The sequence below is a fragment of the Manis pentadactyla genome, chromosome 5 (assembly GCF_030020395.1).
Source record: "Manis pentadactyla isolate mManPen7 chromosome 5, mManPen7.hap1, whole genome shotgun sequence".
In the NCBI taxonomy this organism is placed as follows: Eukaryota; Metazoa; Chordata; class Mammalia; order Pholidota; family Manidae; genus Manis; species Manis pentadactyla.
In genome coordinates, this window is record NC_080023.1 from 51627057 (window position 1) to 51646501 (window position 19445).

Sequence of the window (19445 nt, forward strand, 5' to 3'; positions counted from 1 at the left end):
GAAAACTTATCAATGATATGATGGTTATTATCTAACTGAATTTGAATAGTTTGAGAAAAATCAGACAAATTAAAACAACCCATTCCTGGGCACTGTTCACATCCCATATGTTCTTTTAACAGTAAATAGTCTGTAGTTGTAAGATTTTGGAGCGCTACAATTTGCACTTCTCCTAATTCTTGGTTGAGTTCCAACAGTATAGATCCAGTCAAATTTGTTGTTTTACTGTATGCACAGGCCAGCTTAGATATCTCCTTCATTCCCATGGCAAGTCCAGGAGCTGGTGGGATGAGTGCATCTACAGCTGTAGCAGTGCGTGGATCTTTGTTGGGGTTTTTTGATGATCATCTTCTGGCATGAGTCTTCCCGAGAGTGCTGATGTTGGAAGTTCTCTTTCATATCGTTTCTTAGTTCATTTTCGGGGTAGCCAAATTAGGCTTTGATCCTCTGTATAAACACAAACAGACCCTTTGCCTACACTTTTATATGTCCTTTATATCATTGTGTAGAACTCATTAGAGGTCACCACATAGGAACTGCATTTTTTTTTTTTAATCATTAATTTACACTTACATGACGAATACTTTGTTTACTAGGCTCTCCCCTATACCAGGTCCCCCCTATATACTCCTTTACAGTCACTGTCCATCAGCGTAGCAACCTGTTGTAGAATCACTACTTGTCTTCTCTGTGTTGTACAGCCCTCCCCTTTCTCCCACCCCGCTATGGATGCTAATCTTAATACCCCCCTATTTCTCCCCCCCTTATCCCTCCCTACCCACCCATCCTCCCCAGTCCCTTTCCCTTTGGTACCTGTTAGTCCATTCTTGAGTTCTGTGATTCTGCTGCTGTTTTGTTCCTTCAGTTTTTCCTTTGTTCTTATATTCCACAGATGAGTGAAATCATTTGGTATTTCTCTTTCTCTGCTTGGCTTGTTTCACTGAGCAAAATACCCTCCAGCTCCATCCATGTTGCTGCAAATGGTTGGATTTGCCCTTTTCTTATGGCTGAGTAGTATTCCATTGTGTATATGTACAACATCTTCTTTATCCATTCATCTATCGATGGACATTTAGGTTGCTTCCAATTCTTGGCTATTGTAAATAGTGCTGCGATAAACATAGGGGTGCACTGATCTTTCTCATACTTGATTGCTGCATTCTTAGGGTAAATTCCTAGGAGTGCAATTCCTGGGTCAAATGGTAAGTCTGTTTTGAGCATTTTGATGTACCTCCATACTGCTTTCCACAATGGTTGAACAAGTTTACATTCCCACCAGCAGTGTAGGAGGGTTCCCCTTTCTCCACAGCCTCGCCAACATTTGTTGTTGTTTGTCTTTTGGATGGCAGCCATCCTTACTGGTGTGAGGTGATACCTCATTGTAGTTTTAATTTGCATTTCTCTGATAATTAGCGATGTGGAGCATCTTTTCATGTGTCTGTTGGCCATCTGTATTTCTTTTTTGGAGAACCGTCTGTTCAGTTCCTTTGCCCATTTTTTAATTGGGTTATTTGTTTTTTGTTTGTTGAGGCGTGTGAGCTCTTTATATATTCTGGACGTCAAGCCTTTATCGGATGTGTCATTTTCAAAGATATTCTCCCATACTGTAGGGTTTCTTTTTGTTCTATTGATGGTGTCTTTTGCTGTACAGAAGCTTTTCAGCTTAATATAGTCCCACTTGTTCATTTTTGCTGTTGTTTTCCTTGCCTGGGGAGATATGTTCAAGATGAGGTCACTCATGTTTATGTCTAAGAGGTTTGTGCCTATGTTTTCTTCCAAGAGTTTAATGGTTTCATGACTTACATTCAGGTCTTTGATCCATTTTGAGTTTACTTTTGTATATGGGGTTAGACGATGGTCCAGTTTCATTCTCCTACATGTAGCTGTCCAGTTTTGCCAGCACCATCTGTTGAAGAGACTGTCATTTTGCCTTTGTACGTCCATGGCTCCTTTATCAAATATTAATTGACCATATATGTCTGAGTTAATGTCTGGATTCTCTAGTCTGTTCCATTGGTCTGTGGCTCTGTTCTTGTGCCAGTACCAAATTGTCTTGATTACTATGGCTTTATAATAGAGCTTGAAGTTGGGGAGTGAGATCCCCCCTACTTTATTCTTCTTTCTCAGGATTGCTTTGGCTATTCGGGTTCTTTGGTTGTTCCATATGAATTTTTGAATTATTTGATCCAGTTCATTGAAGAATGTTGCTGGTAGTTTCATAGGGATTGCATCAAATCTGTATATTGCTTTGGGCAGGATGGCCATTTTGACGATATTAATTCTTCCTAGCCATGAGCATGGGATGCGTTTCCATCTTTTAGTGTCCCCTTTAATTTCTTTTAAGAGTGACTTGTAGTTTTCAGAATATAAGTCTTTCACTTCTTTGGTTAGGTTTATTCCTAGGTATTTTATTTTTTTTGATGCAATTGTGAATGGAGTTGTTTTCCTGATTTCTCTTTCTGTTGGTTCATTGTTGGTATATAGGAAAGCCACAGATTTCTGTGTGTTGATTTTGTATCCTGCAACTTTGCTGTATTCCGATATCAGTTCTAGTAGTTCTGGGGTGGAATCTTTAGGTTTTTTTATGTACAGTATCATGTCATCTGCAAATAGTGACAGTTTGACTTCTTCTTTGCCAATCTGGATTCCTTGTATTTTTTTGTTTTGTCTGATTGCCGTGGCTAGGACTTCTAGTACAATGTTAAATAACAGTGGGGAGAGTGGGCATCCCTGTCTAGTTCCCGATCTCAGCGGAAATGCTTTCAGCTTCTCGCTATTCAATATAATGTTGGCTGTGGGTTTTTCATAGATGGCCTTTATTATGTTGAGGTACTTGCCCTCTATTCCCATTTTGCTGAGAGTTTTTATCATGAATGGATGTTGAACTTTGTCAAATGCTTTTTCAGCATCTATGGAGATGATCATGTGGTTTTTGTCTTTCTTTTTGTTGATGTGGTGGATGATATTGATGGACTTTCGAATGTTGTGCCATCCTTGCATCCCTGGGATGAATCCCACTTGGTCATGGTGTACGATGGTTTTGATGTATTTTTGAATTCGGTTTGCTAAAATTTTGTTGAGTATTTTTGCGTCTACGTTCATCAGGGATATTGGTCTATAGTTTTCTTTTTTGGTGGTGTCTTTGCCTGGTTTTGGTATTAGGGTGATGTTAGCTTCATAGAATGAGTTTGGGAGTATCCCCTCCTCTTCTATTTCTTGGAAAACTTTAAGGAGAATGGGTATTATGTCTTCCCTGTATGTCTGATAAAATTCCGAGGTAAATCCATCTGGCCCGGGGGTTTTGTTCTTTGGTAGTTTTTTGATTACCGCTTCAATTTCGTTGCTGGTAATTGGTCTGTTTAGATTTTCTGTTTCTTTTTGGGTCAGTCTTGGAAGGTTGTATTTTTCTAGGAAGTTGTCCATTTCTCCTAGGTTTCCCAGCTTGTTAGCATATAGGTTTTCATAGTAGTCTCTAATAATTCTTTGTATTTCTGCGGGATCTGTTGTGATTTTTCTTTCTCATTTCTGATACTGTTGATTTGTGTTGACTCTCTTTTCTTCTTAATAAGTCTGGCTAGAGGCTTATCTATTTTGTTTATTTTCTCGAAGAACCAGCTCTTGGTTTCATTGATTTTTGCTATTGTTTTATTCTTCTCAATTTTATTTATTTCTTCTCTGATCTTTATTATGTCCCTCCTTCTGCTGACCTTAGGCCTCATTTGTTCTTCTTTTTCCAATTTTGATAGTTGTGACATTAGACCGTTCATTTGGGATTGCTCTTCCTTTTTTAAATATGCTTGGAGTGCTATATACTTTCCTCTTAAGACTGCTTTTGCTGCATCCCACAGAAGTTGGGGCTTAGTGTTGTTGTTGTCATTTGTTTCCATATATTGCTGGATCTCCATTTTGATTTGGTCATTGATCCATTGATTATTTAGGAGCGTGTTGTTTAGCCTCCATGTGTTTGTGAGCCTTTTTGCTTTCTTTGAACAGTTTATTTCTAGTTTAATGCCTTTGTGGTCTGAAAAGTTGGTTGGTAGGATTTCAATCTTTTGGAATTTACTGAGGCTCTTTTTGTGTCCTAGTATGTGGTCTATTCTGGAGAATGTTCCATGTGCACTTGAGAAGAACGTGTATCCTGTTGCTTTTGGATGTAGAGTTCTGTAGATGTCTATTAGGTCCATCTGTTCTAGTGTGTTGTTCAGTGCCTCTGTGTCCTTACTTATTTTCTGTCTGGTGGATCTGTCCTTTGGAGTGAGTGGTGTGTTGAAGTCTCCTAGAATGAATGCATTGCATTCTATTTCCTCCTTTAGTTCTGTTAATATTTGTTTCAGGTATGTTGGTGCTCCTGTATTGGGTGCATATATATTTATAATGGTTATATCCTCTTGATGGACTGAGCCCTTTATCATTATGTAATGTCCTTCTTTGTCTTTTGTTACTTTCTTTATTTTGAAGTCTGTTTTGTCTGATACCAGAATTGCAACACCTGCTTTCTTCTCTCTGTTGTTTGCTTGAAATATCTTTTTCCATCCCTTGACTTTAAGTCTGTGCGCGTCTTTGGGTTTGAGGTGAGTCTCTTGTAAGCAGCATATGGATGGATCTTGCTTTTTTATCCATTCTATTACTCTGTGTCTTTTGATTGGTGCATTCAGTCCATTTACATTTAGGGTGATTATTGAAAGGTATGAATTTATTGCCATTGCAGGCTTTAAGTTTGTGGTTACCAAAGGTTTAGGGTTAGCTTCTTTACTGTCTTACTGTCTAACTTAACTCGCTTGTTGAGCTATTATAAACACAATCTGATGATTCTTTATTTCTCTCCCTTCTTATTCCTCCTCCTCCCTTCTTCATATGTTGGGTGTTTTGTTGTGTGCTCTTTTTAGGAGTGCTCCCATCTAGAGCAGTCCCTGTAGGATGCCCTGTAGAGGTGGTTTGTGGGAGGCAAATTCCCTCAACTTTTGCTTGTCTGGGAATTGTTTAATCCCTCCTTCATATTTAAATGATATTCGTGCTGGATACAGTAGTCTTGGTTCGAGGCCCTTCTGTTTCATTGCATTAAGTATATCATGCCATTCTCTTCTGGCCTGTAGGGTTTCTGTTGAGAAGTCTGATGATAGCCTGATGGGTTTTCCTTTGTAGGTAACCTTTTTTTTCTCTCTGGCTGCTTGTAATACTTTGTCCTTGTCTTTGATCTTTGCCATTTTAATTATTATGTGTCTTGGTGTTGCCCTCCTTGGATCCCTTGTCATGGGAGTTCTGTGTACCTCTGTGGTCTGAGAGGCCATTTCTTCCCCTAGTTTGGGGAAATTTTCAGCGATTATTTCTTCAAAGACATTTTCTATCCCCTTTTCTCTCTCTACTTCTTCTGGAATGCCTATGATTCTTATATTATTTCTTTTATATTGATCACTCAGCTCTCTTAAAATTCTTTCATTCCTGGAGATCCTTTTATCTCTCTCTGCATCAGCTTCTCTGCGTTCCTGTTCTCTGTTTTCTAGTCCATTAATGGTCTCTTGCATCTCGTCCATTCTGTTTTGAAGTCCTTCCAGAGCTTGTTTTATTTCTGAATTCTCCTTCCTTAGTTCTTGCATATTTCTCTGCAAGTCCATCAGCATGGTTATGACTTTTGTTTTGAATTCTTTTTCAGGTAGACTGGCTAAATCTATCTCCCCAGATTCCTTCTCAGGGGAAGATGTAGCAGATGCTGAAGCTGTCTGGGTTAGTCTTGTCTGAATCATATTTTTTTGCCTTTTCATGTTGACAGGTGCTATTGACTGTCAGCTGGGAGGGCCAAAATTTTCACTTACTACTGGCCTTTCTTTACTGGGGCAACTGCGACCCCTAGTGGCTTGTGTTGGGTAATTGCGTGTAGAGTGGGTCTTTGTGTCTTGCCTGGCCTGGAGGGAGAAATTTCCCTTTCTGTGGGCGGAATTTGTCTCAGGCTGCTTCTCTGCTTTCACAGCGCCTGGTGGGGTGATGGATGGGGGGGCTGCTTGACTGTTTGCCTCCGTGAGGGGTCTCAGAGCTGTTGCCCAGGGGGTTAGTGCACCCGGTTTTCCCTGTAATTTCCAGCTGCTGTACTGTGACCTGGGTTGTTTCCGTCAAGCTGTTAAGTCCCTGTCCCTTTAAGACTTTCAAAAAGCCCCCGCTTTTCTTTGTCACAGGGGCATCAGCTTCAGCACCCGCTCTGAGGTCTTACCCCCTGTTCTCCCAGTATCCAGGGCCCCCTGGGCATATACTGTGTCTGCGCTCTGGCCCGGATGGCTGGGGCTGGGTGTTCGGCAGTCCTGGGCTCCGTCTCCCTCCCGCTCTGCCTATTGTTCTCCCGCCGGGAGCTGGGGGGAGGGGCGCTCGGGTCCCGCAGGGCCGGGGCTTGTATCTTACCCCTTTCACCAGTCGCTGGGTTCTCGCTGGTGTAGCTGCAGTCTGGCCACTGTCCTGCGTCTTCTGGTCTCTCTTTTAGGGCTAGTTGTGTTTGTTGTATTTTCAAAAGTATATATGTTTTTGGGAGGAGATTCCCACTGTCCTACTCACGCCGCCATGTTCGACAATTTTAATTATAATAGGGTTTGGTGTAGTCCTGTTTGGGTTCAACCTATTTGGGGTATTTGGGGCCTCATGGATTTGCATGTCCATTTCTCTCCCCAGGTTTGAGCAGTTTTCAGCCATTATTGCTTTAAATTTACTTTCTGTTCCTGTGTCTTTCTCTTCTCCTTCTGAAATTCCCATAATGTGATATTTTTTTTCATTGTGTCCCATAATCCCATAAATTTTCATTATTTTTTTCTTTTTGCTCCTCTGACTTTGTAGTTTCCAATGTTCTATCTTCCAGGTAACTGATATTTTCTTCTGCATGGTTGATCTTACTTTTTTAAATGATTTATTTCTTCATTTCAGTCATTTTCAACTTTAGGATTTCTGTGTATGTTTTTTCACGGCTGCTATTTCTTCATCAAGCTTCTTATTTTGTTCATGCATTGTTTCCCTTATTTCATTTAGTTGTCTGTTTCTGTTCTCTTGTAGTTCACTAAATTTTCTTGAGGATTATTCTGAATTTTTTATCTTGCAGCTCCTATATCTCAATTTCTTTACAGTCAGATATTAGAGTGTTGTTATTTCCCTTTAGTGGTGTCATATTTACCTGATTTTTTTCATGATCCTTGATTCTTTACATTGGTATCTGAGCATTGAGTAATTGGGCTTCTCTTCCAGACATCAGATTTGTTTTGGCTGAGACAGACCTTCATTAGTCAGTTCAGTTTGGATTTCTGAGTATATCTGCTGGTAATGTCCTTTGGCACGTAAGTCCTGATGTTTTTTGTCTATTTTGGGGCAAGGCAACTAACTGTTTGAGTTCGTGGAGATGGTGATGGGAGGACATGACACTGGCTGACAACAGTTGAACAGGACTGCTGGCTTTGTTCCTTACCCAACTGAGGCTGCAGGATTGTCTCTGTGATTGTATGGATTTCCTGGTCAGGCTTATTAGATGTTTGGGACTCGGCACTATATTTAGAAATAGGCTGAGCTGTGAATTAGTTTCCCTGCCCTGGCAGGGTAGGAGGATATAACCCAAGGCCTATACAGATCATTGTGTGAGGACCCAGATCAGGTCAGAGTAGGTACTGAATTCCATGGTCAGGTGAAGCAATCAGTTTTGCACAGCAGATGGTGGACACTTTGGGCTGTGCTTTCTGTTCAAATGTCATTACACACAGGGCTTTTTAATGAGGTATGCTTCCCATGTACTCTGGTGAGGTTACCTGTTCCGACAGGCTGAAGGCTGTATTCAATGATGAGCAGGGCTACAAATTAGATTCCCTGCATGGATGCAGAAAGACAAGTAGCTCTAAAGGCTGTAAAACCATTTGTTTACTGTTATTTGTTAACTCAACCTTACCTGCACCTTAAGTTTCCTGACTGAATACTGCCACTGTTTTTGTTCTTCAAACTATCAGTTCTACCTGTCTTCCTGTTGGCTTGAGTGTCATTGCACCATACAGTTGTCATTTGCCTTCTGGTCACATGCAGCTGAAAGACTTTCTACAGTGGGAAGTGATGTTGCTGCTCCCTGGCCTTGTCAGGCTGAGGAGGGCAGTTCCAGGCCACCCTCAATTTCCCAAAAAAGCTCTCCAATTGTGAGCAGAGAGAGAGCTTCCCTCAACCTTGGCTAGGAGTTAATTCTCTTCCCAATACTGGCTTTACTCTGGGGACAATCAGCTCTGCTTTCCTGCATTTTGGTTCAAGCACCACTGGACTACTCAGCTTCAAGGAGTTGCTGCAAACCCTTCTGGTCAGATGGGGCTGGAAGACACTCCATAATAGGTGGGGCTGTGATCCAGCCCCTTGCCTGGGTGTGGGCAGACTAGGCCCTAAAGCCAGCAAAACTCCTCATTTGAGTATCTGAATCAGGCATATCTGCACCCTACTGAGTTCCTTGGTCAGAGTATGCTCCAAATTTCCTTCTGCAAATAAGCAAACCTCTAGCTAAGAATACTAATTGGGCACTACAGTTATGAAAATATGCCAAGAAACCTGTGCTGGTTGTTGCAAGTCCCTCCCCCTTTTCATCACAGTCAAATTCCCAGTGGTTGAGCCCTGCAGATTTCCCTGTAATCTTTGTGGTATGAGATCAGAATAGGAACTCCCACAAGTGAACTTAATGCTGTGGAGGAAGGGGCTGGTTGTCCCCCCAGGTTCTTTTTCCCCTCTGGAGGAACCAGAGGCTTGGGGGAGACTTCTTTGCTTGATGCTGCACTGGCCTAAGCCATAGAGCAATGTGTAGCTGCTCCTCTTACCCTTCTAATGCAGTCTGTATTGGTCTCTATGGTGCATGGGTGTGCTTAAGCATCTGTCTCCAAATTCTAGGATTCTCCCAGTGGTTCCTTGTTCTTCAGTAGTTGTAAGTTGTTCCTGTGAGGCACAGTGAGGTCAGAAATGACCTAAGTCACAATCTTGTGACAACACTCCTCTGTATTCTTATTTATGAGATAACATAATGAGTTTAAGTATTCCTATGATAGAATGTCAAATATTTTTTATCTTTATTCTAGATACACAAAAAGTGCAAGGTGTGTTAAATAAAAAATTCTCCATATTTTTTCTCATCTCTTTCAATAATAATCACACATATAAGAAAAAATTGTATTCAATATCTATCTTGTGTTCTGAACCAGAGAGACTACCCAGAATTATTGTTAAGTTAATCTAAATTATAAAATATCATGAATGTCACAAATATTTTAAAGTTGCCTTAAATTGTAATTGCTCTCTTTTGGTCTCCCTCTATTTCTAAATGAGAATTTTGCAGATATGCACACAGATCTAAATTTATTTACTTCTCAATTTAAAAATAATTTATGGATTCTCTTTATATATTTGCTGAAAGAAAGAATTTAATAGTTTTAGATTTCTTTAGAGGAATGCCAGAAATTTTATTGAATATATCAGCAATGATTGGCTAGTTAGCAGCCTATTACTAGTAGAATTTCAATTTCAAAGTAGTCTAATAAAAGTTGACTGATGTCTGTCTGTGCACATTCTTAAGTGATAATCAGTATGAAATTACTCTTCAGTAGAGGCTTATGTCATAAGCTGAATGTCTAAATGATGAATATGTAATGAAATTAAACAGAATTGAGACAGATGGTTCTAACTTTTGATAAATGTGCATATCTTCATAATTAGATAATAAGTCCATTGCCTGTAAGATCAATTGGGATGTAATAATTTTAAAACTAAATCATTTCATTGTTTGGCATTTATGAGACATGCTGAAAAGCAAATTCCATATTAGTTTACTTAAAATATTGCTTATTTTCTTCCTAAGCACTCGATTGAGAATGAAAAACATATACTGTCATTTTGCATCCTCATATAAAATTATTTGTTATACAGATGTTAGAAAATCATTTCAAAACAAAATTTTGTAGATTAATGGCTTCTCCTGGGTAATAAAGAGGAAATAATGCATTTAAAGTATTCTAAGTAAAATACCAGATATTAATGGTACAGAAAATACAAATAATGTAAATTTTATCTGAAATTATTTATTTTCTGTATATAAATTAATGAAATGAAAACAGATCAGTATGTTTATTATTCTGGTAAGAGGCTTGGGTATTTGATATAACTGTATTTGATTTTTCTATATTTATTAAGTATGTTCAAATAAAACACACATATAAGAAGTAATATAACTTTCAGTAAAGTTTGCATTGGGAGTGATGGTGGCAAGATGGCAGAATAAGACATCCCTAGCTCACATCTCCCCCTCACCAAAAAATTTGGCATCTGTTTATGGACAAAAGTACCTTTGTGGGAAATGTGGGATCCTGCCCCTTACTCCAAGGGGCCTTTGAGGAGACCTAGCCCACCCCTCCATGCATCAGATAAGAGGTATACGGACCTCAGACCTAGCTGCGGTATGCATCATGAAGTGGACCTTGAACTGTCTCTAGGCCTTCTTGGCAATGGTCTTGGAATTCCTGGAAAACACTGATTTAGAAAATCACCAAGAAATGAGAGAGCCTTTGTGGAGGTCCAAGATTCCAGTAGAAAGTTCTAACCTATTGCTAGAGCAAAAAATCCGAATTGGATAGAATGAAGAGTGTAAAAGGGAAGCTGTGACATTACCCATGTCTCACCTTCCACTAAAGCCACACAGAACAGTGCCATGAAAACCCTTCTTGGTCTTTGATTTCTCCCATGGGTAAGGGTGAGAGCATGTAAATGAGTGCCCAGGCTCCCAAGCTATATGGGATTTAGCCAGAGAGGCCCACTTCTCTCTCACCCTATGCAGAGTACTGAGTCATGAGCTACTTAACTGGGGGGCAGTTAGCAGCTGGGAGAATAGCCAGCTGAGGTTGGAAGGCATAAAAGGAATGAGGATTCTACTAACCATATCACAGACTATCAGGAGGCTGGCCCACTAACCATCAGGATGCTTTGCCTGTAGATCCCCCAACTGACCCATAAAATCCCTCACTTCTCTGCTTGCTTCATTCACATCCCCTACCACCTTGTGGCTGGCTTTCTGTGTGTATTCCAGTCGCATTTGGAGGAAGTTTTGGCAGATAGCTAATGAGAACAAAAGAAAGCCAGCCAAATCTGCGGACCAAGGAAAGATTGCCAATCCGGGCACCTTTGGAAAAACAAAAGGGAGACTTCAGCCTTTGGACTGGTGTGTTGCAGGATAGAAATGGTATTTTTAAGGATTCTGCCACAAGAAGGAGTAAAGGAGTGGAGTTGGGGTCTGAGAAAGCCTCAGAATCCCTAGCAAAGGTGACAGAAAGCAATTCTGTCTTAGTCAGTAAAGATGGGAGAAGGTGACTATTTCAAACATTAAGACAGCAATGCAGACTTCAAGTAGCATGAAAAATCAAGGAAACATGAGGTCACCAAAGAATCACAATAATCTTCTATAGCCAACCCTTGAAGATATACAGATCTGCAGTCTATCTGATAAATAATTCAAAATAGCTGTTTTGAAGAAGTACAATGAGCTACAAGAAAACACAAAAAGATAATGGAACAAAACCATGGACACAATACATGAACAAAATGTGAATTTTAACATAAAATCACAGAAAAGGACAAAAAAAGAAATTTTGAAGCGAAAAATATAGTAGCATCAACATCAGATGGATCAGGCAGAAGAAAGAATCTATGAAGTAAAAAAGCACCTTTGAAATTATGTAGTCAGGGAATAACACCAAAGAGAGAATGAAAATAGGGAAGAAAGCCTATGTGAACTAGAGAACATCATTAAGAGAAGAAATCTAAAAATGACTGCAGTCTCCAAGGACAACTGAGAAGAAAGGCTCAGAAAATTTATTTAAAGAAATAATGACTGAGCAAAAACTATGATTCATCTCATGACAGATTTGGCCATGCCAGCTCGTGAAGCTCTTAGGTCTCCAAACAAATTCAACTTTAAAAGATCTTTTTAAAGACACATTATAATAAAACTGTTAAAAATCAAAGACAAAAAGAATATTAAAACTGGTTTTGCAGAAGCCCTTCCATATGCACTAATAAAGACTGAACTTTCATTTAAAGATTTTTTGCAATGATTTTGAAAAACTGTTCCATAGTTTTAGAGTTCATGCTTGATAAGTACTTCACAGGTTAATGAAAAGTAGAGTAAATTAATTTTCCTAGCCTTGGAATCCTGGTCCCATCATTTCTTTGGGGACTTCAGTTGCCTTAATTGTAATAGGGTATAATATTAACACATATACAAAATATGTTAAAAATTAACATACTATTTGTTCTGTAGACTTCATCAGACTGCAAGAAGCAAATTTAGGAATACATCCAAAGTAAAAACTATAAAGAAAAGTGAATACCTCAAAAATAAATAAGTACATAAATTTAGTCCTACCAGAAGTTCAATGAACAAAAGTTTTAATTTCATCCTGCATTCTGTGTCACTGCAAGTACTCAAAAATATTTGTTGAAGACATAGTTTTAAATGCTAATTATGGCATGTTCCCAATATTTTAATGATGATTCATGTGAAAAATTATTTTTCTTTAATCAAGGTATTATTAATAAACAATCTTATGAAGGTTTCACATGAAAAACAATGTGCTTACTACATTCACCCATATTATCAAGTCCGCACCTAAACCCTATTGCCATCACCGTCCATCAGTGTAGTAAGATGCCACAGAGTCACTACTTGTCTTCTCTGTGCTACAGATTTCCCCATGATTCCCCCCACACCATACTTATTAAACATAATACCTCTCAATTCCCTTCTCCCTTCCTCCCCAACAAATCCCCCACCCCTCCTCTTTTATAACTGCTAGTCCCATCTTGCAGTCTGTTAGTCTGCTGCTGTTTTGTTCCTTCAATTTTGCTTCATTTTTATAATCCACAAATGAAGAAAATCATTTGTTATTTGTCCTTCTCTGCCTGACTTATTTCACTGAGAATAATACCCTCTCACTCCATCCATGTTGTTGCAAATGGTAGGATTTGTTTCTTTCTTATGGCTGAATAGTATTCCATTGTGTATATGTACCACCTCTTCTTTATCCATTCATCTACTGATGGACACAGGTTGCTTCCATATCTTGGCTATTGTAAATAGTGCTGTGATAAACAAAGTGGTGCATATGTCTTTTTGAGACTGAGAACATGTTTTCTTTGGGTAAATTCCAAGAAGTGAGATTCCTGGGTCAAATGGTATTTCTATTTTTAGTTTTTCTAGGAACCTTCATATTGCTTTCCACAATGGTTGAAGTAGTTTACATTCCCACCAGCAGTATAGAAGGGATCCCCTTTTCTCTGCATCCTCACCAGCATTTGTTGTTCCTAGTCATTTTCATGTTTGCCATCCTAACTGGTGTGAGGTGATATCTCATTGTGGTTTTAATTAATTTCCCTGACAATGTCAGACATGTCATGTACAAATATATTCTCCCATACTGTAGGATGTCTTTTTGTTCTGCTGATGGTGTCCTCTGCTGTACTGAAGCTTTTTAGCTTGATGTAGTACCATCTGTTCATTTTTGCTTTTGTTTCCCTTACCCGAGGAGATGTGTTCAGTAAAAAGTTGCTCATGTTTATATTCAAGAGATTTTTGCCTATGTTTTCTTCTAAGAGTTTTATGGTTTCATGACTTACATTCAACTCATGGATCCATTTTGAGTTTAATTTCTGTATGGGGTTAGAGAATAATTCAGTTTCATTTTCTTGCATGTAGCTGTCAGTTTTGCCAACACCAGTTGTTGAAGAGGCAGTCATTTCTCCATTGCATGTCCATGGCTCCTTTATCATATATTAATGGACCATATAGGCTTGGGTATATATCTGGGCTTCCTAGTCTGTTCCATTGGTCTATGGGTCTGTTCTTGTGCCAGTACCAAATTGTCTTGATTATTTTGGCTTTGTAGTAGAGTTTGAAGTCAGGGAGTATAACATCCCTAGCCTTATTTTTCCTTCTCAGGATTGCTTTGGCTATTTGGGGTCTTTTGTGGTCCTGTATGAATTTTAAAACTATTTGCTCTAGTTCATTGAAGAATGCTGTTGGTATTTTGATAGGGATTGCATTGAATCTGTAGATTGCTGTAGGCAGGATGGCCATTTTGACGGTATTAATTCTTCCTACCCATGAGCACAGGACGTGTTTCCATTTATTGGTGTCATCTTTATTTTCTCCAATGAGTGTCTTGTACTTTTCAGGATATAGGTCTTTCACTTCTTTGGTTAGGTTTATTCCTAGGTATTTTATTCTTCTTGATGCAGTTGTCATTGGAATTGTTGTCCTGAATTCTCTTTCTGATAGTTCATTGTTAGTTTTAGGAATGCAACAGATTTCTGTGTATTAATTTTGTATCCTGCAACTTTGCAGAATTCAGATATTAGACCGAGTAGTTTTGGAATGAAATCTTTAGGGTTTTCTATAAAGTATTCATGTCATCTGCAAACAGTGACAGTTTAACTTCTTCCTTACCAACCTGGGTGCCTTTTATTTTTTTGTATTGTCTGATTGCTGTGGCTAGGCCTTTCAGAACTATGTTGAATAAAAGTGGGAAGAGTGGGCATCCTTGTCTTATTCCTGATTTTAAAGGAAAAGCTTCCAGCTTCTCGCTATTAAGTATGTTATTGGCTGTGGGTTTGTCATATATGGCCTTTATTATGTTGAGGTACTTGACCTATATACCCATTTCATTGAAAGTTATTATCATGAATGGATGTTGAATTTTGTTGAATGCTTTTTCAGCATCTATGGAGATGATCATGTGGTTTTTGTCCTTTTTGTTGATGTGGTGGATGATGTTGATGGATTTTTGAATATTGTACCAATCTTGCATCCCTGGAATAAATCTTACTTGACCATGGTGGATGATCTTTTTGATGTATTTTTGAATTAGGTTTGCTAATATTTTGTTTAGGAATTTTTACGTCTACATTCACCAGGGGTGTTGGTCTGTAATTTTCTTTTTGTTGTGGTGTCTTTGCCTGGTTTAGGTATTAGAGTGATATTGTCCTCATAGAATGAGTTTAGGTGTATTCCCTCTTCTTCTACTTTTTGGAAAACTTTAAGGAGGATGGGTATTAGGTCTTCACTAAATGATAAAATTCAGTGGTGGAGCCATCTCATCCAGGAGTTTTGTTCTTAGGTAGTTTTTTGATTACTGATTCAATTTCATTGCTGGTAATTGGTCTGTTCAGATTTTCTGTTACTTCCCAGGTCATTCTTGGAAGATTGTGTTTTTCTACAAAGTTGTCCATTTCTTCTAGGTTATCCATGTTGTTAGTATATAATTTTCATAGTAATCTCTAATAATTATTTGTATTTCTGTGGTGTCCACAGTGATTTTTCCTTTCTCATTTCTGATTCTGTTTATGCATGTGTACTCTGTTTTTTTCTTGATAAGTTTGGCTAGGGGTTTATCTACTTTGTTGATTTTCTCAAAGAACCAGCTCCTGCTTTATTGATTCTTTCTATTTTATTCTTCTCAGTTTTATTTATTTCTTCTCTGATCTTTATTGCATCCCTCCTTCTACTGACTTTGGGTCTCATTTGTTCTTCATTTTCTAGTTTCATTAATTGTGAGTTTAAACTGTTCATATGGGACTGTTCTTTCCTGAGGTAGGCCTGTTTTACAGTATACTTCCCTCTTAGCATGCCCTTCACTGCATCCACAGCTTTTGCGGTGTTGAATTATTGTTGTCATTTGTCTCCATATATTGCTTGATCTCTGTTTTTATTTGGTCATTGATCCATTGATTATTTAGGAGCATGTTGTCAAACCTCCATTTATTTGTGACCTTTTTCATTTTCTTTGCATCATTTATTTCTAGTTTGATACCTTTGTCATTAGAGAAGCTGGTTGGTACAATTTCAATCTTTCTGAATTTACTAAGGCTCTTTATGTGGCCTAGTACATAATTTATTTTTGAAAATGTTCCGTGTGCACTTGAGAAGAATGTGTGTCCTGTTGCTTTTGGGTGGAGTTTTCTATAGAAGTTTGTTATGTTCATCTGTTCCAATGCGTTGTTCAGTGTTTCTGTCTCCTTACTTATCTGTCTGGTTGATCTGTCCTTCAGAGTGAGTGGAGTGTTGAAGTCTCCTAAAATGAATGCATTGCTTTCTGTTTTCCTCTTTAATTATTTTAGTATTTGTTTCACATATGTAGGTGATCCTGTGTTAGGTGCATAGATATTTATAATGGTTATATCCTCTTGTTGGACTGACCCCTTTATCGTTATGTAATGTCCTTTTCTGTGTCTTGTTACTTTGTTTTGAAGTGTATTTTTTCTGATACAAGTACTGCAACTCCTGCTTTTTTCTCCCCATTAGTTGCATGAAATATCTTTTTACTTCCCATCACTTTTAGTCTGTGTATGTCTTTGGGTTTGAAGTGAGTCTCTTGTAGGCAGCATATAAACAGGTCTTATTTTTTAATCCATTCAGTGACTCTATGTCCTTCATTTGGTGCATTTAGTCCATTTACATTTAGAGTGATTATCAATAGGTATGTACTTATTGCCATTCCAGGCTTTAGAATCATGTTTACCAAAGGTTCAAGGGAAAGTTCCTTACTATCTAACAGTCCAAATCACTTAGTATGTTATTACAAAAACAATCTAAAGGTTCTTTTCTTTCTCCTTCTTTTCCTTCCTCCTCCATGGTTTATATATTAGTTATATTCTGTACTCTTTGTCTATCCCTTGACTGACTTTGGGGGTTGTTGATTTGAATTTTGCCTTTGCTTAGTAATAAATTGTTCTATTTTCTTTACTGTGGTTTTATTTCCTTTGGTCAAAGGTATTTAACATTAGGAACACTTCCATCTATAGCAGTTCCTCCAAAATATACTGCAGAGATGGTTTGTGAGAGGTAAATTCTCTGAGCTTTTGCTTATCTGAAAATTGTTTAATCCCTCCTTCAAATTTAAATGATAATATTTCCTGGTAGAGTATTCTTGGTTTGAGGCCCTTCTATTTCATTGCATTGAATACATCATGCCACTCCCTTCTGGCCTGTAAGGTTTCTGTTGAGAAGTCTGATGATAGCCTGATGGGTTTTCCTTTGTATGTGATCCTTTTTCTCTCTCTGGCTGCTTTTAAAAGTCTGTCCTTATCCTTGATCTTTGCCATTTTAATTGTTATATGTCTTGGTGTTGTCTTCCTTGGGTCCCTTCTGTTGGGAGATCTGTGCACCTCCATGACCTGAGAGACTATCTCCTTCCCCAGACTGGGAAAGTTTTCAGCAATTACATCCTCAAAGACACTTTCTATCCCTTTTTCTCTCCTTATTCTGGTTGCCATATAATGTGAATATTGTTCCTTTTGGATTGGTCACACAGTTCTCTCAATATGCCTTCATTTCTAGAGATCCTGTTTTTTCTCTGTGCCTTGACTTCTTTGTATTCCTCTTCTCTAATTTCTATTCCATTTACAGTGTCCTCTACTACATTTAATCTGCTTTTAAATCCTCCATTGTATGTTTCATTTCAGATATTGTATTACTTAATGGTGTAATCTTTGTCCTGAATTCATCCCTGAGCTCTTGAATATTTTCCTGTACTTCCAGAAGCATGTTTATGATTTTTATTTTGAAATCTCTTTCAGGAAGATTGATGAGTTCAGTTTCATTTGGCCCTTTTCTGCTGTTTGTGGGGGTTTTGGTTTGAAGCAGTTTCCTTTGACATTTCATATTTGTATGTGGCTTCCTCTAGTGCCCAGTAACTCTAGTCTCTGGGGCTGCTCAGCCACTGGAGCAATGTCAGGGGTTTCAGGGGAGTGGTACTAGTAGCTGTGGGGTGGAAAGTGCTGTTTCCTGCTTTCCAGCTGTCTCCAGTGCCAGCAACAGTGGGCCAATAACACAGGTTTAAGCCTCTATGCTTTGTGTTTGTAGCTGCTATAGGCAGGGCCTCCCTAAGGCTGGCCTGATCCCAGGGCAGGGACTGCCAGTTTGTGAGCAGGTGCCAACTGGCTGGGAGGAAGGCACAGCAGGCTGTGTATCATGGTGGGGGGCCTCAGAGCTGATATCCAGCCAGGAGAATGGAGCGCCTGAAGCTCCTGAAAGTTCCCAACCTCCTGGGTGGAGTGTGCCAAGACAATTTTGTCCATGTGTCCTTTCTCCTGAGCAGCAAGCTCTATGTAATCCTTGCCCCTTTAGCAGCCCTCTCACTGTTAGGAAGTCTCTCAGACAGCCCACCTTTCTTTTGTCCCAGAGCAGCTGGATATGGATCCCTGTTTTCCACAAGCAGCTGGAATCTCAGTATCTCAAAGTATTCCACCTGTCTTAATTTTCCAACACCACTAATCTCCAGAGCACCATGCAATGTAGGTTCCTGCTCCCAGAGCAGATTCAGGGTTGGGTGTTCAGCAGTCCTAGGCTTCCACCCCTTCCCCTTTCCATTTGTCTTCCTCTTCCCAGTGAGCTGGGGTGGGGGATGGGCTTGGGTCCCTCTGGATCATGGCTTTTGTATGTTACCCTGTTCCATAAGGTCTGTTCTTTTCTCCAGGTGTATGCAGTCTGGCACAGCCTTCTTTCCTGTTGCTCTTTCCAGATTAGTTGTATTAACTATATTTTCATATTATATGTGGTTTTGGGAGGAGGCCATTGTCTCACCTCTGATAATTGATAATTTTGTGTTTTCTGCTTGATAATGCAGCAATGTAACATGAAATTGTCAAAGCACAAAGCACATAATATTATACATTTAAAAATTTTTAATAGTTATCTATGCTATTAAAGTCACCCTATATAGTGTAGTCACAGTCTGTGAATATACAAAGATGTTACAGAATTATTTATTATATTCTCTATGCTGCACTTTCATCCCCATGATTAATTTATATTATGATTGAAATTTTGTTGTTCTTTATCCTATTCATCTATTTCACCTATTCATGAAAATATTTTTAAAAGATAACATAAGTGAGGATCACGGGAAGATGGCGGCATGAGTAGTTCAGAGGAAATCTCCTCCCCAAAACATATATATTTATGAAAATACAATAAATACAACTATTCCTAAAAGAGACACAAGTAGATGCAGTACAACAGTCAGGATATGTCTACATCTGCGAGAACTCAGCATCACACGAAGGGGGTAAGATACAAGCCACGGTCAGGCGGGACCTGAACGCTCCCCCACCCCAAAACCCAGTGGGAAGAAAGGAGTCAGAATGGGGAGGGAGTGAAATCCCAGGACTGCTAAACAACCAGCTCTAGAAATCCACACCTGGAATGCAGACAAAAGGTGCACGGGGTGCTGGATATTAGAGAAACGGAAAAGCAAAACCTGTGGGCAGGTCCCTGCAACTGGCGCCCCTGAGACAAAAGAAAAGTAAGTGCTTTCTGCAAGTCTTAAAGAGACAGGGACCCCATAGCTGGATGAAGTTGTCCTGGCAGCTGGAAATACCAGGAAAACTTAGGCACCCTAAACAGAGGCAGTGCAGCTCTGAAGCCC